The 22914-nt window shown below is 37.4% G+C and overlaps 1 pseudogene; it reads right to left on the bottom strand.

The window, feature by feature from the left end:
- Positions 1–16466, bottom strand: part of LOC141697180 (calpain-type cysteine protease DEK1-like) — a 40490-nt pseudogene extending 24024 nt beyond the window's left edge.
- Positions 16467–22914: the final 6448 nt, after the last annotated feature.

The following is a 22914-nucleotide window of genomic DNA, read 5'->3' on the forward strand; positions in this document are numbered from 1 at the left end:
AAATGAACCAAGCTGATATCTTAACGCGACCAAGTTGCAAAATATTCAGTATATATGTATATATATACTTTTCAAAATCTTGGAAGTCCTCTTCCATGTATAATATACACAGAGTTCCAGTTTATAACTGTATAAAACTATCGTTGCAAGGTGATCTCATATATCTAACCTTGTCTCAACGTTTTTTGTGAAAATCTTTGTCATGCATAAGATAATCATTAACCAGATATAAGTTGAAAAGATGAAGTTACAAGATACTCCAATATACTTATATCTTTTCCGAATACTACTTGAACTACCACCGTTCAAGTTATAATTAGTTTCAAAAGTTCATCACATAGATGAGACTACAAGACAAGATTTGAATAGATTCAATCTTTGAATATTATTATAAATAATGAAGTTACGAGATACTTCATTAAGTCCCGATATATATAGACACCTATATATATACATTTCATACACTCCTTGAAAACCTCTGTTATGAAAATTATAAACAGAGTTGCAATATCCAATGAATTTGAAAAGGAGAAAACCTTGGCATAAACTTGATATCTTGCTGATCAGGCAAAGATACCAATAAGTAACCTTTTTCTATTAGTAGATGAACGAATTCCCCACTGGTCATCACCCTGGTCGCAATAGGACCTTATGCTGGACTGCCACTCAGCCACTTACGCATTTGATGGACTCCCACTGAGCCACTTACACTTTCATGGACGCCCACTGAGCCCATGTTGCTTATGCCGACTCAAATATGGACTTACTTCCCGAACGTTGGGTAAGTAATCAATTCATTTATCAAAACAGCAACCTCGTTGCGAATATAAAATACACCACAGAGCCGGATCCCTTAGATTTTTGAGCGAGTATTCAAGTCCCCTTCAAAAAGGAAGATCTTAAATTTGAAAACGAGTTTTGGGATCCGCTCTAACCTTTAAAAATTATTTTGAAGACTCAAAAATATTTTAAAGAGTGTTTGGAGTAATGCTGATTTAATAAAGTAAATCAGTCCCAATATATCAGAAAATATCTGAATATTATTAAATAATATTCCCATAAGGATAATCTCTATATAAATAACTTGAAGTAGAAGTTGTAAAACCTATACTTGAAATGAGTATTAAATAACCAAAGATAAACTTATACGAAAGTACTATCTTTATTTGAATAATCAAAAATAAGATTGATTATCGACACCTTATTCTTTAATAAAATAAAGAATATATTTCAGTAAATAATCGGAGTCATAGGTCCTCAAATAATATTCATTAAATAATACAAACTGAGTTATAAGTCCTCGAATGAATATTCAAGTAATATTCATTAAATAATATAAAGTGAGTCATAAGTCCTCGAATGAATATTCAAATAATATTTATTAAATAATATAAACTGAGTCATAAGCCCTCGAATGAATATTCAAATAATATTCAATTAATAAAATAAGCGGAGTCATATGTCCTCGAATGAATATTCAAATAATATTCATTAAATAATATAAACTGAGTCATAAGCACTCGAATGAATATTCAAATAATATTCAATTAATAAAATAAGCGGAGTCATATGTCCTCGAATGAATATTCAAAATAATATTCATTAATAAAATAAAGTTATCGAATAAACCTTATTTGATTCATAGTTTTAAAAACTATTTATATATATATATATATATGTATATATATATATTATACTCGGGAGCCTCGACTCCCGGTTTTAGAAAAAGTTCACCTTTTGATCCCCTATACTAAGGGTATACGCAAATACCGCTTATCTCTAGCATAGGTATTATCAACTGAATCAACAGATATATGCATCAAGAATACGAAACAGGCATGCATATATACCATATCACATGCTACAATATATCGCAAGAATTTGCTAAATAACCATTATGCATCTATCACAAGATAATGCATGTACAAATGTATACATCACAACAACAGTATAACGGATAGAAAACTTGCCTGAGCGACTGGGGGTTATAAATGGCTTGGGACGAGTCTGGTAACCTATAAAAAACATATAAGTTGGAATTAAACCAAAGTCGCTTAAGAATCTAGACTTTAACCAATTAGACTCTAACGCTTGCTTTTGCGCTTAACGATTGACTTACGTCGCTCGAGTACCCTCGGCTCCACCATTTTTAATAATTAACCATTAAGAATTTTAAAGCGATTCTTTTGCGAGTACCTTACCAACTGCCTAATCCACTTAACATAATTGTTTCATACCCCAATTAGTCATTTAAAGTCCTTAACCAAGGTTTCAAAGTAAGGCGAGGGGTAATGGTTCGGTCGCGAAACGCCGTTATTAAAACGGTCGTTTCTCCTAAACCGTACATCGGATTCAAACGAACCACATATCAAAACAAAGTTCATAACCTGAACTATCTAATCATGGCAATGGTCAAAACCTAACAGTGAGTTCACGGGTCCTGATTGTTAAGAACAAAACAGTCTTAAAGTAAATCGGACATTACGACGGCTATGTTTACGCGATTACCAAATTTTAAACTACTCCAATCAACCACAATCAACCACAAATCAACCCATAACCACCAATACCACCAAACTTCATCCAAACCTTACTAACTCAGTCCATAACCTCATGATTTTTTCAACTTATTCAATCTCAAACAAGAGCTACTAATTATACTTAAGGTTCATCAACCAACAACCAAGATTTATAATCCAAAATCATTATAATTCCATCCAAACTCTAAACATACAAGAATCATGCTCTCATGAACTATAACAAACAAAACCAAACCTAATACTCAAAGTAAAGTTAGGGTTTGGAGGGGTTATACCTTCCTTGGAGAGTGGAGAATCACTTAGGAAGCCTTAAATAACTACTAAATATCTTTACTAAGCTTGGATCTTGAAGAAAACATAAGAAAACACAAAGTTAGTTTCTTGAAAACACTATTCACCAAGAACTTTGATGAATTGATTAGCTATGTTAAACATGGAATCTTGAGCTTAAACTTATGGCTCATCTTAGTTATGAATTATGGAAGCTAAAGAAACAAACCTCTTGAATTATGAAGGTGTGTAGCTTGATTTTTGAAATTTTCTCCTTTGCTTTTCATGGAAAAGCCGAGAGCAAAGAGTGGGGGAAGAAGAAAATGTTTTTGTTTTGGTTGCTTTTGATTTTTGTGTTTGTTTTGCTTGTTAATTAGGTTGTTACCATGGTAAATATTGTGTGGCTCACAATCATCCAACAACACACTTGCTTGGTCATGCTTATGTCTCCATGTGATGTCACCCTCCCTCCTTTGTCCTCTTCTCATTGGTTTGATGACATCATCCCCACTAATCTCTTTGATTAGCTTTTAATTATTTGGCTAATGATCGATGATCTGTTATACGGTTCGCTTAACTTTCGTTTTCATTTATCGTTTGAGGGATCATACCCGGGATCTTATTACTTAGGTTTCCTTAACCTTTCTCAAAACATTATATTCCTTTTTATTATCCCCTCTTAAAATCCTTGAATTTAAATCCTATTTATCATGTTACCTTATACTCACTTCTTTCTGTATCTGGTGGATTTTCGGGAAAAATCAAAGGGTTCGAATTTGGATTCTGACGATCTTTACATATACTTATATCCCATATAAAGTACTAATAAGATCTCAGAATAACAATAGAAGAACCCCTACATAGTGTGGCATGAAAAGTTTTCTTATTCAGCAAAATCACTATTTATAAGGGTTTCAAAAATTCTAAAATTTGGGGTTATTACAGTCTCCCCTCCTTAAAAGGATTCCGTCCCGGAATCAGATAGAAAATGAATAGGGATACTCTCTTAACATTGCACTTTCTAACTCTCGAGTAAATTTTCCCACATTATGGTTCTTCCATCAAACTCTGAATAGTTTAATAACCCTTCTCCTAAGCACTTGTTCCTTTTCACTCTATAACCCTTCCTGGTTGCTCCATATAGGTTACGTTGGGTTGCATATTTATGCGCTCATATGCCCCTATTTATCTGGCATCCGAATTACACTTCCTTAACATTGATACGTGGAACACATTATGAACTTGCTACAGGTTCGGGGGTAGGGCTAGCTTATATGCTAACTTCCCAATATGTTTTAGTATATCCAAGGGTCCGACAAATTGTGGACTTAGCTTTCCTTTCTTTCCGAACCTCATCAATCCTTTCCAAGGGTTTCCAAGGGGATACCTTTAAAAACACTAGGTCCCCTACTACCTATTCTTTGTCCTTTCGTGTCAAATCAACATAGTTCTTATGTCCATCTTGGGCTACTACCAGCCGTCCTCTGATTAGATCTATTATATCCTTGGTCCTTTGGACTACTGCGGGTCCGAGCATCTTGCGCTCTACAACTTCATCCTAACATAAGGGAGATCGACATTGTCTTCCCTCAAGGATCTCATAAGACAACATCTCGATAATGACATATGATCTATTGTCGTAAGAAAACTCAATCCATGTTAAGTGATCATTCCAATTTCTTTCAAGTCTATTACACAGACTCTCATTATAGCTTTTAGCATTAGAGCTTTTGCTTCTCAATACCCATTCTTTTCCCGTTCGTAATCGCTACTACCTTCCGTTTCTAATATTATACTGGTTATACTTTTGCTCGTTAGCGTCCTATAACCTTTTAATTACCACGTCAACCTTAGCATCACGAACGCGTTAGATTCGAAATACCACTACACTAATACTACTCCTTTCTAGCTGCTTCTATCTTCGAAAGCTTAGTCCTTCATATAGAAGTAAAAGAATTTATTGAGAGATCACTATGATCATGAACACTTGTTATATCGCATAGTTAGTACGAAAGGTGGCCAGCCTTTAGTACTTGACAAGCAATTAAACAACATGTGGTATCCTACTAGGCTTCTATCACACAGATAGATAGTCATTCGGCAATACCACCCCTTCTGGAAGGGTTGTTCTTCTCAACTTACATGAAATGAAAATGAGAGAAAAGAACGAATTGAAGAGAATTGTATTTATAAAAAAATATACTGCCACAAAATATCTGGCTTGGAATCTACCTCTGAACTATAGAGGTTTATCATAGGAGAACAAAACATATATGTATATATATCAACATCAAGTATTATAGCATCGTATTTTACATGCCTAAATATTTTTGCTATTCCGTCCATCATTCTATGGACCCATGCTCTTCCTCGAGCTTATACTCAATCACCTTTGAAACTCCCTCGACATCGAAAATCGAATCTGGAATCTCATTTTATACATCATCGTTACTAGAATTCTATACTTGCACCACAACCTTCCTCGTATAGTAATACGACTCTCTATTGATAAGAAGAAATAAGTATTCAATAGGTAGATAATCTACTTAATTAGTCTATCAATGATAACTTATACACCACCACGACCCGATTAGTGGTACTCAATCTCAACATCCATTCCAATACAACTCTCATGGTTGTAATCGACTCATTACTCGCAGAATCATTGCTGCACTACTAGGGTCCACCGTTGACATACTGTAATCATTCATTTTCCATGAAGTCTTAATAGCTAACTATACGGAGTCCATACATCTCGTATTGAATTCTTCTAAGGAGGTAACATGATCACTGTTCATGATTCATGAAGAACACTCCTGAACTTGACGTACATATGACATGAAGCAGATAAAATTGTAGAAGAGTTTCAATGAAGGCAACGATAGCAGGTTAATACCATTCTTAATCGTATGTCTTTATTGGGAGACATGCATCTCAAAGGTTCATTTAGTCATTTCGTAACATTTCTGTAACATGGTCCTGGCTTATCTCAAGATAGTACCTTCTAAGATAGATAGCCCGCTCATGGCGATTATACGAATTAAACCTTTACCAAACTACTATTACAGTTGGGTATTGCACAATTATCAGAAGGAATGTCAATCTTCCAACCCATAATACAACCTTTACGGCTTCAACCATCATCACTGTATTCCTTTGGCACAAGCGCCTATAATTATCCTCTTACCTTTAAAGTGTCGGCCACCTCTTTGGCCTTTCCTGATAGTAAAATTTCCTTATAGTCAATGTCATTTTAACCACCTCCAAATAAATTTTCTACCACATTTCAATCATTGCTTATGTGAAGATGTTTTCCTTAAAATCTGATGAGTAAAAAAAAATATCACCATTTTTCCATAAGTTATTGCCTCAGTCCTTAGAGGTTAATCACTATCACGGCTGACTCTTAATCATACTTAGAACGTCTCTTATCTTGGGTCCTTCTTGTTTTCACCATTCTTGACCCTTGTTGGGTTCAATCAATACTTTTTCATGGTTTAACATGTGCCCCACTTGGCATTATTATTATTACTTCATATTTCCTTTATCAAAATTTCTATTCTTGAGAATTTTGAATATTACCTTTCTCCTTGTAAAACCTCTAAGGTTATCCTTGAATCGTTCCTCCTGTATTCCCTAGATACAGGGCATATCAAGATACCATTTATTAATACCAAAATCATTGTCTATATACTTCTGAAAAAATTCTCCACTGATACTTAAAGGTTCTTATTACCTTAATCTTTTCCAATTCATACTGTCAAAACTCATACTATCCCTATTAAGGGTGAAATGCCAACCTTTATGCATTCCCCTAGGATTCATTTTAAGTTACCGATGTTCTATCCTTAATTCCACCTTTAAAAAGGTACATGCGTCCTTCCATGGATAAATCAAGTCATGTATCCCTGATAAGGGTGTCTTATTCAATCATTCCCATCCATATAGTCTATACCAATTTCATAATAGCATCCTTATTCAAATTGAGGTCAATCCATATGGCCTCCAAAAGATAACAACGGTTATCCGCTTTTCTTGCCTAATTTGGTAACGATAACAAGGATGTTCTGGAAGATATTGGTCGTGTTCAACGTGAACCTCTTCTTAATAATTCCTTATTTACTTTTGTTGTTTATCTCAACAGTCACCTCAATGTTGGGATATCTTTCATATCTGGAGTCTCCCTTTCTGGGTATCGAGCCACCGGTCTTACACTTCACATTCTTGAAGGTCACTTCCTTCATCCAATTTTCCTAATTTCTTACTTCCTTGTCTCCTCAGTCTATCCGCGTCTCATTATTTATCCTTCGAATTATCTCAAGGTTTCCTCGAATCCTCCCAACTTACAGGGGATAAAATATATGTATCTCTTATGCCTTCAACCATTAATTTTAACTCATGGTGAATCACCCTCATCCTGACGAATGCATACTTTTCTATTTCTATTGCTACGAGTCTTTAGGGTTTCCTCATACCCAACTCCCTTATCATACCTCGAACTCTATTGCCTTTATATTCCTTTCCACTTCAGTTTCTTTTTATTTTCCTTTCTCTTATCATTATTTCATGAACCAACACAACATAAACATTGATTTCAAACATCCCGTCATTCTGGATTCGTGTCCTCAGAACGAATCTTGATAACTTTTACAACTTAGATTCATAATTCATCATACTCGTCTGCCTTTGTTCTGGCTCAAAAGCTTTTACACTATCTCCATAACCTTGGGAAGTACTTTCCTGAAAACAATTGACTGAACTTAAATCAGTTTATTATAATCTCTTGCTCCGTGCCTTCCTTGGCCTTTCACCAGCGGGTGGCCTCTCTCTTAGGAGGGTAAGTGACAAAAATAGTCTTTTGTGATTCGTCAATCATTTAGAATCTCAAATGATTCCTATATTTCCTTTAGCCAGGCTCTTGCCTCGACTGGGTCAGCTTGTTCCTTGGAACTCTGAGAGCTTAGCGACTTAAAGGTCCTGAAAGAATTTCTCACCACATTGTTTCCTCAAGGTGGTGGTTGGGGATAATAGTCTAAGTTCTGTCTAGACAGGTCCATAAATTTTCGTATAGGAGTACCGTCTCGGGTCTCCTTTCCTTACTCGACTTCTGTTTCCTTAGTCTGAACATTCCCTCCTCCTTCCCATAATCGGGGTCATCCTACATATTTTAAATCCTCATTTTCCACTTCATCATGTTATGGGTTCCTTCTATCTTGATGGCGACCTCCCTGACTATCACGTTCAGGGTTTGCTCTAAATCTTATTCCTCAAACTAGCTTTCATCTAAGATCTCATCTTTAAGCTCTTGAACATTTGGAACCCAAATTCTGTAGGAATATCTCATTATTCCCTTATCATCTTTCTCGGTATTAATCTCTTATCTATTTGTTGGCTCTCTGCGTTCATTCATCACTTTTTCTGGCACAATATGTTCTTTTCCAATAATTCAGGCTGTATTGCAATCTCAAACAGCTTTTCGGTACCGGCTCCGGTTACCTTCACTTCTATTTCCATTTTCTCAAAATCTCTTATAAACTCTCCCAAAGACATTATTATCTTGAGTCTCTCCTTTTTACTAAGGGCATCAGCCACCACATTGGCTTTCCCCGAATGATAAAGAATCTCCCAATCATAATTCTTGATTAGCTCTAACCGCCTCCTCTGGCGTATGTTGAGTTCTTTTTGCGTGAAAATGCACTAGAGCACTTATGGCTTGTGTAAATCTCGCACTTATCTCCATACAAGTAGTGCCTCCAATATTTAGGTTAAAACTATTGCCACGAGCCCAAGCTCATGGGTGGGGATATCGAATTTTATATTCCCTTAATTGTCTTGACGCGTACGCGATTACCTTGTTGTGCTGTATAAGAAGCACCCTAATTCCTTATGCGAAGCGTCACTACACATCACAAAATCTCCTTTTCCATCCGGCAACGCCATCATAGGGGTCGTCACCAATCTTTGCTTTAGTTCTTGAAAGTTGTTCTCGTATTTCTCTATCCATTCAAACTTCTCAGTCTTACGAGTAAGCCGCTTTAAAGGGGGCTACTATCTTTACAAACTTGAACGAACCTCCGGTAGTGACCGACCAATCCTACCTCTGGTAGTTGACCTAACCATGGTCATCAATTCATCAGTGGTCCTTTATTCATTCTTGTCATGATCCTCCATGGGATCCTCCTCAGCAACTATCCCTTCTAGGACAACATCCTCAACCGCTACATCCTAAATATGAACATCATCCGATCTCGCGTTAGGACGCTCTATCGGATCCATAATCTGATCTCCAATAAGTAATAAAACATCATCGCGTTGTTGCTCCTCAACCTCAGGGTTCGGAGTCCCGCTACAATATACGATAACGAACTACGCTTCTATCACGATATTTATAAGGGTTCCCATAACGGTTTTAACTGTCAGTACTACGTTAGGTAGCCCGACTATGAACTTGGCAAGAGTTCTTATTATCTTAGTGAACTTATTATCTTAACGTCACATCATCTCTGAGGTTTATAACGCTTGGCTCTGATACCATTTCTGTAACACCCCCAAATCCGGGGTCGGGGATCCGGGTTGTCACGAGTTCCATTTCCCTTAATAGCACCCAATCTTAATAAACAATCAACTACTCTGTACTGTGACCCCACAATAAACACACACACCACAAGTTATAGTCTCAGAGATGAATATCCAAAAATAACACGAGTCATTTTATTCCTAAATTATATGCCATTACATCTTAAAAGGGTTTACGAATAGATTTACATTTCTTTGCCATTATTACAATTGATAAAGATACATAAGTCTGGTACATCAAAAGTTGAAAGCCCAGCCTATTGGTAGTTCCTACCTCAGCTACAGCGACATCAACGCCTATAGGAAACTGCGGAACATTTCCTATCCACTCGCGAATTGGGAGCTTGGTCCTGTTCATCTTTTCTATCTGTTGTTGTGTGAGGAAAGAAGAAAGCAAGGGTGAGCAACAAGCCCACCAAAATAATATGTATAATTATTAACTATATATGAGCATTCTCATAGTACTCGTGAAGGTTTTGGTCAAGAAGAAATGAACCAAACTGATATCTTAACGTGACTAAGTCGCAAAATATTCAGTATATATGTATATATATACTTTTCAAAATCTTGGAAGTCCTCTTCCATGCATAATATACACAGAGTTCCAGTTTATAACTGTATAAAATTATCGTTGCAAGGTGATCTCATATATCTAACCTTGTCTCAACGTTTTTTGTGAAAATCTTTATCATGCATAAGATAATCATTAACCAGATATAAGTTGAAAAGATGAAGTTATAAGATACTCCAATATACTTATATCTTTTCCGAATACTACTTGAACTACCACCGTTCAAGTTATAATTAGTTTCAAAAGTTCATTACACAGATGAGACTACAAGACAAGATTTGAATAGATTCAATCTTTGAATATTATTATAAATAATGAAGTTACGAGATACTTCATTAAGTCCCGATATATATATACACCTATATATATACATTTCATACACTCCTTGAAAACCTCTATTATGAAAATTATAAACAGAGTTGCAATATCCAATGAATTTGGAAAGGAGAAAACCTTGGCATAAACTTGATATCTTGCTGATCAGGCAAAGATACCAATAAGTAACCTTTTTCTACTAGTAGATGGACGAATTCCCCACTGGTCATCACCCTGGTCGTAATAAGACCTTATGCTGGACTGCCACTCAGCCACTTACGCATTTGATGGACTCCCACTGAGCCACTTACACTTTCATGGACGCCCACTGAGCCCATGTTGCTTATGCCGACTCAAATAGATGGACTTACTTCCCGAACGTTGGGTAAGTAATCAATTCATTTATCAAAACAGCAACCTCGTTGCGAATATATAATACACCACAGAGACGGATCCCTTAGATTTTTGAGCGAGTATTCAAGTCCCCTTCAAAAAGGAAGATCTTAAATTTGAAAACGAGTTTTGGGATCCGCTCTAACCTTTAAAAATCATTTTGAAGACTCGAAAACACTTTAAAGAGTGTTTGGAGTAATGCTGATTTAATAAAGTAAATCAGTCCCAATATATTAAAAAATATCTGAATATTATTAAATAATATTCCCATAAGGATAATCTCTATATAAATAACATGAAGTAGAAGTTGTAAAACTTATATTTGAAATGAGTATTAAATAACCAAAGATATACTTATACGAAAGTACTATCTTTATTTGAATAATCAAAAATAAGTTTGATTATCGACACCTTATTCTTTAATAAAATAAAGAATATATTTCAGTAAATAATCGGAGTCATAGGTCCTCAAATGAATATTTAAATAATATTCATTAAATAATACAAACTGAGTCATAAGTCCTCGAATGAATATTCAAGTAATATTAATTAAATAATATAAAGTGAGTCATAAGTCCTCGAATGAATATTCAAATAATATTCATTAAATAATATAAACTGAGTCATAAGCCCTCGAATGAATATTCAAATAATATTCAATTAATAAAATAAGCGGAGTCATATGTCCTCGAATGAATATTCAAATAATATTTATTGAATAATATAAACTGAGTCATAAGCCCTCGAATGAATATTCAAATAATATTCAATTAATAAAATAAGCGGAGTCATATGTCCTCGAATGAATATTCAAAATAATATTCATTAATAAAATAAAGTTATCGAATAAACCTTATTTTATTCATATTTTTAAAAACTATTCATATATATATATATATATTATACTCGGGCGCCTCGACTCCCGGTTTTAGAAAAAGTTCACATTTTGATCCCCTATACTAAGGGTATACGCAAATAACGCTTATCTCTAACATAGGTATTATCAACTGAATCAACAGATATATGCATCAAGAATACGAAACAGGCATGCATATATACCATATCACATGCTACAATATATCGCAAGAATTTGCTAAATAACCATTATGCATCTATCACAAGATAATGCATGTACAAATGTATACATCACAACAACAGTATAACGGATAGAAAACTTGCCTGAGCGACTGGGGGTTATAAATGGCTTGGAATGAGTCTGGTAACCTATAAACAACATATAAGTTGGAATTAAACCAAAGTCGCTTAAGAATCTAGACTTTAACCAATTAGACTCTAACGCTTGCTTTTGCGCTTAACGATTCACTTACGTCGCTCGAGTACCCTCGGCTCCACCATTTTTAGCAAATTAACCATTAAAATTTTAAAGCGATTCTTTCGCGAGTACCTTACCAACTGCCTAATCCACTTAACATAATTTTTTAATACCCCAATTAGTCATTTAAAGTCCTTAACCAAGGTTTCAAAGTAAGGCGAGGGGTAATGGTTCGGTCGCGAAATGTCGTTACTTAAAACGGTCGTTTCTCCTAAACCGTACATCGGCTTCAAACGAACCACATATCAAAACGAAGCTCATAACCTGAGCTATCTAATCATGGCAATGGTCAAAACCTAACAGTGAGTTCACGGGTCCTGATTGTTAAGAACAAAACAGTCTTAAAGTAAATCGGACATTACGACGACTATGTTTACGCGATTACCAAATTTTAAACTACTCCAATCAACCAAAATCAACCACAAATCAACCCATAACCACCAATACCACCAAACTTCATCCAAACCTTACTAACTCAGTCCATAACCTCATGATTTTTTCAACTTATTCAATCTCAAACAAGAGCTACTAATTATACTTAAGGTTCATCAACCAACAACCAAGATTTATAACCCAAAATCATTATAATTCCATCCAAAATCTAAACATACAAGAATCATGCTCTCATGAACTATAACAAACAAAACCAAACCTAATACTCAAAGTAAAGTTAGGGTTTGGAGGGGTTATACCTTCCTTGGAGAGTGGAGAATTACTAAGGAAGCCTTAAATAACCACTAACTATCTTTACTAAGCTTGGATCTTGAAGAAAACATAAGAAAACACAAAGTTAGTTTCTTGAAAACACTATTCACCAAGAACTTTGATGAATTAGCTATGTTAAACATGGAATCTTGAGCTTAAACTTATGGCTCATCTTAGTTATGAATTATGGAAGCTAAAGAAACAAACCTCTTGAATTATGAAGGTGTGTAGCTTGATTTTTGAAATTTTCTCCTTTGCTTTTCATGGAAAAGCCGAGAGCAAAGAGTGGGGGAAGAAGAAAATGTTTTTGTTTTGGTTGCTTTTGATTTTTGTGTTTGTTTTGCTTGTTAATTAGGTTGTTACCATGGTAAATATTGTGTGGCTCACAATCATCCAACAACACACTTGCTTGGTCATGCTTATGTCACCATGTGATGTCACCCTCCCTCCTTTTTCCTCTTCTCATTGGTTTGATGACATCATCCCCACTAATCTCTTTGATTAGCTTTTAATTATTTGGCTAATGACCGCTGATCTGTTATACGGTTCGCTTAACTTTCGTTTTCGTTTATCGTTTGAGGGATCATACCCGGGATCTTATTACTTAAGTTTCCTTAACCTTTCTCAAAACATTATATTCCTTTTTATGATCCCCTCTTAAAATCCTTGAATTTAAATCCTATTTATCCTGTTACCTTATACTCACTTCTTTCTGTATCTGGTAGATTTTCGGGAAAAATCAAAGTGTTCGAATTTGGATTCTGACGATCTTTACATACACTTATATCCCATATAAAGTACTAATAAGATCTCAGAATAACAATAGAAGAACCCCTACATAGTGTGGCATGAAAAGTTTTCTTATTCAGCAAAATCACTATTCATAAGGGTTTCAAAAATTCTAAAATTTGGGGTTATTACATCTGATTAATTATATTTAATTAACAAGTACACACCAATGTATGATTACTCTTCAATTTCAAAACAATTACACTTAAGGTTGATTAACAAATTATTAACTATGAGAATTAAACACTTAAATTAACACTTGAATTAACAATATTAAACACATATGAGATCATTACGTCATTACTACTTCATTCATTAGTTATTGTTATAACCCTTAGCATGTAACAGTGATGATATTAATCGAACAACATGAAACTCATAAAAGCCAACTTTGATTGCACAAATACCATTCTACCAAGCATCCACAATTAAGATAGAAGTTGAATAGGCATCAATTATGTTGAGACCCTATATGTCTACAGAATTTGACAACATAACGATTTAAGCACAAGTTATTCATTATGATTACACAGGGCAAGTAAAACAGTTAGAGTTACCCACTAATCATGCATACAATAAATGAACCTATGCTAGCATGGCAAGTTCTAAATCTCAAGATTCACTGTCGCTTCACAAGAGATTAACAAGCTATCTTATATGTTCGCGATGCACATAAGACGAATAAGCACAACCTATGCTAGATATCATACAATCATCACATACCAAGTTATTAAACAATTAACTAAAGAAATCCATAGTAAATCCGCTACGACCCCATGATCACTATTAGCCCATGATGGAACTCATCGTCACCATGGGTTCATATGAAAACATGATAATAACACAATGATATAAACTAATAAAAATACTTAATAAAAACAGAGTACATCACAAGAGTATTAAGGTTCAAAGTAAAGAAAACTAGCATCCATTGTTACAACGAATTAAAAGAATCACAAGATAACGTATGCTTCATCTTCTTCGTTGTTGTGTGCTAAAACGGTCTTCTTAATCTTCTCTCCTTATTACTTGCTCCTTGCTTGTTACTTGTTGTTGTGAAAACGTCTCCCAAGATTACTTATATAAGAGTCCACAAGAAATAGCGCTGTTAGAAGCCCAATAAAACTTAAATTAGAAAATCCAGAATCTGAAAATCCGACCCCAGGTGGCCCCCTCCAATCCCACACGGGCGCCTGCTCTCCAGGCGGGCGCCTGCAGTCTCCAGGCGGGCGCCTGCAGTCTCCAGGCGGGCGCCTGCACACCTTCTAGAAAATTCCACTTTTTGCTTCTGATTTTGCTGATTTCTTCACACAACTCCCCGCAACTGGTTCCAAGTACTTCCCTAGGCTTATTATGATGAAATCACCTAATTACGCAAGTTATACCCTGAAATGCAAAAACACTAAAAAAACGCATCAAATATACAAAATAATTGATTTCAAGACATCAATTCAAGCCATTATAAGACATTCTAAGTGGTATAAAATGCCACTTATCACACACCCAAACTTAAATCGATGCTTGTCCTCAAGCGTCACAGACTCAAAAATAAAATAAAAACATGCATGAATGCAAACTACAAGAATGCAGCGATCCTCATCACGTTGACTAAACCAACCAACACATGACATCTCAACAAATGCAATTAGGCGACTAAAGATCAATCAAATCACGCAAGCTAACATACAACTAGAAACATGGTGTGTGTGAATGCTTAACAGATATGCTTCGAAACTAGATCAATTATCATAAATCAATTATCCTCAAGGCAATCACAAGATTATACAAAGAACATATTCTCGACACAAAATGACTTATAACACTTCAAGATCACTGGAGCTTCTTACGGAATCATGCTTTTATTCAACACAACAAAGAAATGCTTATTTGATCGTGCAATGAGTGAGGTCCACAAAAGACTTATGCAATGGTATCCATTTAGCGAGCGTTAGGTTAGCGGATCCCAGACTATAAAAGCCTTAGGTCACTAGGCACAAAGTCCCCTAAGAACTTAATAACTCGAATACCAAAGAGCTCACTCGTGATCAATTATGCATTAAACCATAATTTTTTTTTCTTTTTTTTTGTTCTTTTTTTTCTTTTTTTTTAATTTTCTGAGCAAGTGCATTTCGATCCATCTTGCTCAACCCTAGACTACTCGCATACAATACGAGCCGGCTACTAGCCATTTGACGCCTAGCCACAACTAGCAATGAATTCCAATTTTTACTTTAATTTTATCTGTTCATGCTTTTTATCATTAAGAGCCTATCATACATTCTAAGTATAAGCAATAGATTAACCTCAAAAACCATCAAACCATGACAAAAATCTAGTCCTTAAACATACTCTAAGACTTAGTGAAATTACAAGTGTTTCTAGCATGCATGCCATCCTAACAAGATTCAACATCACTCTAACGCTATCACTACACTCGCATCAATATCACATATCAACCGGTAAAGCAACACAAAAGGGATGATGGTATATGCATGAGCTAAATGACATGATAAATAAAGCTATAAAAAAACTATATGGCAAAAATATGCAACTATATGAACTAAACTAACATGAATATGCAACTACATGACACACACAAATATGTTCCTTAACTACGACCCCCAAAATTAAAATCTTCACTGTCCCCAGTGAAGGTAATAGGAACACAGGGTATACCTACTCAGAGAAATCATCATCATCATCACCCTTAGAGGGTGGAGTGTCATGAGGTGGATAAGCAGAGTCCTCACCAAAAACGGGCCACTGGATGTCAGCTTCAAGGCCTCTGAAAGCAGTCCTAAGCGCTAGGGTGAGCTCCTGCGCAAACCTACTATGCGACTCATACATCACATCCATCCTCCTGGAAAGTCCTCCTGGAAAGCCTCCTGTTTTGGACATCAACCATACCCGAACCATCTCCTCCCTGACCTCTGGAAGAACCTGCCTCCCCCTGAGCCTGACTAGGCCTAGCCATCGTAGCACCAGCTGCTGGACGTCCTCCTGGGAGATGATATCCCAAACCATGCTCCTCGAGTTCTCCACCCATCCACTCCTGCATCGCATTCAGCATTGATGAATCAATAGGAGCGGCAAACATCTACAACGGCTCATAAGAAGGCAAGTGGACTCCGACTGCCTTACACAGCTTCATGATAATAGAGGCATACAGGATGTTGTAATGTGTCCTCCCCCTCAAAAACTTCAAAATCCTTTGGTAGATGAACTCACCAAGGTCCACATAGTACTCCTCATTCAAAATCCCCCACAAAAACCTGGCTCTCTCAACTGTAACCTCATGTGCATGTGAAGAAGGCAAAATATTAGCACAAATAAAGGCATTCCATGCACGGGCATACCTGTTTATCGCAACAGCCGGGAAAGAACGATACTTGTTGGATCCCGTCTTAAACTTCCACACCGTGCCCGGCTGATAGAGAGTAGCAATAATCAAATCTGAGTCAAAATCCTCAAGGGTCTTCTCATTCCAATTCTCCTCCTGGGGCTTCCTTAGTCGCTGCCCAATAACACGGCGAATCGCCGCAGGCTGATAATCAACAGTAAACCCACGAACAACAGAATACCCATTCTTATCGGCCTTGGTGTTCACATAGAACTCGCGAACCACACTCATCGGGACCTCCTCAGGTGACTCCCAAAAAATCATCCAACCCTTCTCTGCAATCATCGGAAATAACTCACCATCCCTCCTCGATTGCAAAAACCCCATCTCCTTCAGAATCGGCTTAGTCAGAAGCCTAGCATACTCCTCCTCAGCAGCCCTATCCACCAATCGGGGCCTCGCAGCAGTACCCCTTGAAGAATCAACAGTCAAAATGGTGCTGCTGCTATCTACAGTTCTAGATCTCTTTGGTGCCATTGAAACTGAGAATAAGAGTTGTAGAGTTGTGGTTTGTGTGTAGGAAAGGGTTTGTAAGTTGAAAGTGTATTGGAGGTATATGGAGAGGTTGTGTATATATAGGGTAGGATTAAGGTTAGAATTAGATTAGGATTGGGTTGTGGCTAATTTGTAGGAAGAAAATCGTGGGTAGTGGGGTGTAGTGTTGTGGTTGTGTTTTTTTTGTGTTTTTCTATTTTTTTGATAAGCTAAAAACCAAATTTTCAAAACTCAGGTCCGCAGGCGGTCGCCTGGAACCGGCAGGCGGGCGCCTACCAACAAGCGGCCGCCTGGAACTTGCAGGCGGGCACCTGCAAGGTCCCTGGAAAAAAATATTTTTTCAGCTAGCTTTTTCTGATTTTTTTGGGTTTTTGGATAGAGTACTAAATTCTAAGGGTTCCTATGGTCTCATATCCTGGGTTGCCTCCCAAGAAGCGCTTCTTTTACGTTATTAGCTTGACATAGAGTAGTTCGATCAAGTTGACAATAAAACGACACTAACCACTTCTCGGTTTGCCGTATCCCCATAATAGTGCTTCAATCTCTGACCATTTACTTTGAATGCTTGGCCCAGATCGTTCTCAAAAATCTCCACCGCTCCATGTGGAAACACAGTTTTGACGATAAATGGTCCAGATCACCTTGATTTCAACTTTCCAGGAAAAAGTCGGAGACGAGAGTTGGATAGAAGAACTTTTTGCCCCGGCACCAATGACTTAGGAGATAGCTTCCTGTCGTGCCATCTTTTTACTTTTTCCTTGTACATCTTGTTGTTTTCGTACGCTTGAAGTCGAAATTCATCAAGTTCATTTAACTAAAGCATTCGCTTCTTCCCAGCTGCATCTAGATCAAGGTTTAACTTCTTCAATGCCCAATAAGCCTTATGCTCAAGCTCCGCAGGTAAATGACATCCCTTACCATAGAGAAGTTGAAATTGGGACATCCCAAGTGGAGTCTTGTATGTTGTTCTATAAGCCTAAACAGCTTCATCGAGCTTCAAAGACCAATCTTTCCTTGACGGACAAACAACTTTCTCTAGAATGCGCTTGATCTCTCTATTAGATACTTCATCTTGACCATTAGTTTGTGGATGATAGGCAGTAGCGATGTGATGATTCACATTGTAGCATTGCATCATAGAAGTGAACTTACGATTGCAGAAATGCGACCCTTCATCACTTATGATAACTCGTGGTGTTCCAAACCTTGTGAATATCTGCTTATGAAGAAAACTCAACACTACCTTTGCATCATTCGTCGGTAGATCCTTGACTTCTACCCATTTTGAGACATAATCGACTATTAGCAAGATGTACTGATTATTGTATGACGAGATAAATGGTCCCATGAAATCGATTCCCCAAACATCGAAGACCTCTACTTCAAGCATCACATTTAAAGGCATCTAATCCTTTCTAGTATGATTCCCAACTCTTTGACAACGATCACACCTTAAAATGAACTGATGTGCATCCTTAAACAACATGAGCCAGAAAAAACCTGCTTGAAGAATACGAGCTGCTGTCTTTTCACCACCATAATATCCACCATAAACTGTGGAATGACAGTCTCGTAATATCCCCTCCGTCTCACAGAATGGGATACATCTTCTGCTGATATGGTCAGCTCCTTGCCTAAATAAATATGGTTCATCCCACATGTACCACTTCACCTCATGCATAAACTTCTTCTTTTGAGCCGCATTCATATTAGGAGGCATTATATTGCTAACAAGATAGTTCACAATGTCTGCGAACCATGGCTCTTCCTCCTGGACTGCGAATAACTGCTCTCCGGAAAGATTCATTGATCAATGTCTTATTATGTGAAGTAGAATCGGGATTCTCCAATCTAGAGAGATGGTCAGCTACTTGATTTTCAGTACCTTTTTGATCCTTGATCTCCAACTCAAATTCCTGTAGCAAGAGCACCCAACGAATAAGTCTAGGCTTCGAATCCTTCTTTGAAACCAGATAGCGAATGGCAGTGTCATCAGTGAACACTGTCACCTTTGTCCCAAGTAGATAAGATCGAAATTTTTCGAAGCCAAAAACTATAGCCAAGAGCTCCTTCTCAGTAGTGGTGTAGTTCATTTGAGCTCCATTTAGCATCTTACTAGCATAGTAGACCACATGAAAGATATTATTCTTACGCTGCCCAAGAACTGCTCCCACTGTATAATCACTTGCATCACACATCATCTCAAAAGTTTCTCTCCAATCAGGTGCCGTAATAACTGGTGCAGTTATTAAACTCTTCTTAAAGTCTCGAATTCTTCCAAGCATTCATCATCAAATTTGAAAGGCATATCTTTCTCGAGCAAGTTGCACAACGGCTTAGATATCTTAGAGAAGTCCTTGATGAAACGCCGATAAAAACCCGCATGACCAAGAAAACTACGGATTCCTTTAACAAATTTAGGTGGCGGAAGACTTTCAATGACCCCCACCTTGGCTTTATCCACCTCAAGGCCCTTTCTAGAGACCTTATGCCAAAGAATGATGCCTTGTTGCACCATGAAGTGACATTTTTCCCAATTGAGCACTAGATTGGTTTCCACACACCTTTTTAGCACCAAACGGAGATTATTCAAACATTCATCAAATGAATGTCCAAAGACGGAGAAGTCATCCATGAACACTTCAACATTATTTCCAATCATATCAGAGAATATGGCCATCATGCATTTCTGAAAAGTGGCAGGTGCGTCACATAAGCCAAAAAAAACTCTACGAAAAGAAAACGTGCCAAATGGACAAGTAAAAGTAGTATTTTCTTGATCTTCCGGTGCAATGCAAATCTGATTATAGCCTAGATAGCCATCCAGAAGACAATAATACTCATGACCAGACAACCTTCAAGCATCTGATCAACAAATGGAAGAGGGAAGTGATCCTTCCTCGTGGCTTTATTCAACTTCCTATAGTCCATGCATACCCTCCATCCTGTGACTGTTTGAGTGGGGATGAGCTCATTCTTCTCATTTCCTACCACAGTTATACCTCATTTCTTAGGTACATATTGCAAAGGGCTCACCCAAGACCTGTCAGAAATAGGATATATGATTCCTGCATCCAGCCACTTTAGAATTTCTTTCTTCACCACTTCTTTCATGATAGGATTAAGTCTTCGCCGTTGCTCAATAGTCGGCTTGCTACCTTCCTCTAGCAGAATTTTATACATGCAGTACGAAGGGCTGATCCCTTTTGTATCTGCTATAGTCCATTCGATGGCCGATTTGAATTCTCTCAAGATCCTCAAGACCTTGTCCTTATCACTACCTGAAAGGTCAGATGCAATAATAACAGGAAAAGTAGATGCATCACCTAAAAAAGCATACCTCAAGTGTTCAGGCAATGGTTTAAGCTCCAAAGTAGGAGCTTCCTCAATAGATGGTTTGAGCTTTCCCTCAACATTCTTGAGATCAGTATTACCAAGAGATTCAAATGGCATGTCTAGATTTTGTTTCAAAGGAGAAGCATTTAGATATTGTAACTGCTCATTGCCTTCCTCATCATCAATGTCAAATTCCCCCAATAAGGTTTTTTTAAGGCATCAGACCTTAGCACATGATCAAGTTCTGAAGTAATTGCAGAATCAATCAAATCCACCTTGAAGCACTCCTCATCTTCTATAGTGAATTTCATCGCATTGAATACATTGAATGTTATATCCTGATCTTGCACCCTCATTGTAAGTTCACCTTTTTGCACATCTATCAAGGTACGACCTATAGCCAAGAATGGTCTTCCCAAGATTATGGGAATCTTCTTATCTTCCTCAAAATCCAGAATGACAAAGTCTGCAGGAAAGATGAGCTTGTCCACCTTTACTAACACGTCCTCCACAATGCCTCGTGGGTATGTAATAGAACGATCAGCCAATTGTAGAGACATGTAGGTGGCCTTCGGATCAGGAAAATTCAGCTTTTTGAAGATAGACAATGGCATCAGATTGATGCTTGCTCCCAAATCACAAAGGAACTTGTCGAATGACAACTTGCCAATGGTACAAGGAATGGTGAAGCTACCTGGATCCTTAAGCTTTAGAGGAAACTTTTGTTACAGCACAGAACTGCACTCTTCCATCAGATCAACGGTATCAAGATCATCCAGTTTCACCTTCCTTGAAAGAATACCTTTCATGAATTTCGCATAACTAGGCATTTGCTCTAGAGCCTCAACAAAAGGTATGTTGATGTGATGTTTCTTGAACACCTCCAGAAACTTACCAAATTGCTTATCCAGCTTTTGTTTTTGTAATCTCTTAGGAAAAGGTGGTGGATGATAGAGTTATTTCTCCCCTGTATTACCCTCAGGCAGAGTGTGTTCAATAGTAGTCTTCCTCGATTCACCCTCTTTCTCCTTGTGCTTTTCTTCTTCATCTATAACTTTAGCTTCTCCATCCTTTGCTTTTTTAGCTTCAGCAACTTTTCCACACCTTAAAGTGACAGCTTTGACTTGCTCCTTAGCTTCCTTCCTGCCTGACACTTTAGTATCGTCGGAAAGTGTGCCAGGTTGACGATTGAGCAAGGCATTGGCTATTTAACCGATTTGATTCTCCAAGGTCTTGATAGAAATAGCCTGACTTTTGCACAACAGCTTTAGCTCCTCGAAATCAGCACTAGAAGGTGGAGCAGCACCTCCTTGCTGAGGATATAATTGCCTTTGAGCATACTGCTGAGGTTGCTAGAATCCAGGTGGATTAAACTGTTTACTTACAGCTTGCTAATATGGTTGCTGAACAGCATTCTGATTGTTGTCCAGCTGAAATTGGGATGATTTTTGTTATTAGGATGATAAGTAGCTGGCATAGGTTGCTGCGGTCGCTGATAATTGTTCACATACTGAACAGATTCATTAACAATATAACACGGATCCGAAGCATGAGAGCCTGAACAAAGCTCACAGAAAATAGCTATTTGATTGACTCCATAGTTGGCTAAAGAATCGACACTCATAGACAGCGCTTGGAGCTGCGCTGCAATAGCTGTAGTTGCATCAACTTCCAGAATACCTGCTACCTTCCCAGGCATTATCATTTGAGTTGGGTTTCGATACTCATTTGCAGCCATAGTTTCAATGAGATTATAGGCCTCAATATAGTTTTTGGCCCACAAGGCGCCTCCAGAAGCTGCATCGAGCATGGGCCGAGATTGGGCCCCCAAACCATTGTAGAACCTAGTGATCACCATATATTCGGGCATTCCATGATGTGGAAACTTTCTCAATATCTCCTTATAGCGCTCCCAAGCTTCGCACATAGATTCTGTTGGTTGTTGCGCAAACTGAGTAAGAGCACTCCTCATAGCTACAGTCTTAGCCATTGGATAGAACTTCACCAGAAACTTTTGCGCAAGATCTTCCCAAGTAGTGATGGACCCAGCTGGTAAAGAATGTAACCAACCCTTAGCTTTATCCCTCAGAGAGAATGGGAAAAGCCTCGGCTTGATAGCCTCATCAGTAACACCATTATATTTGAGAGTACAACAGATCTCGACAAAGTTCCTGATATGCATGTTGGGATC

Source organism: Apium graveolens, chromosome 2 (assembly GCF_009905375.1).
Source record: "Apium graveolens cultivar Ventura chromosome 2, ASM990537v1, whole genome shotgun sequence".
NCBI classification, from domain to species: Eukaryota; Viridiplantae; Streptophyta; class Magnoliopsida; order Apiales; family Apiaceae; genus Apium; species Apium graveolens.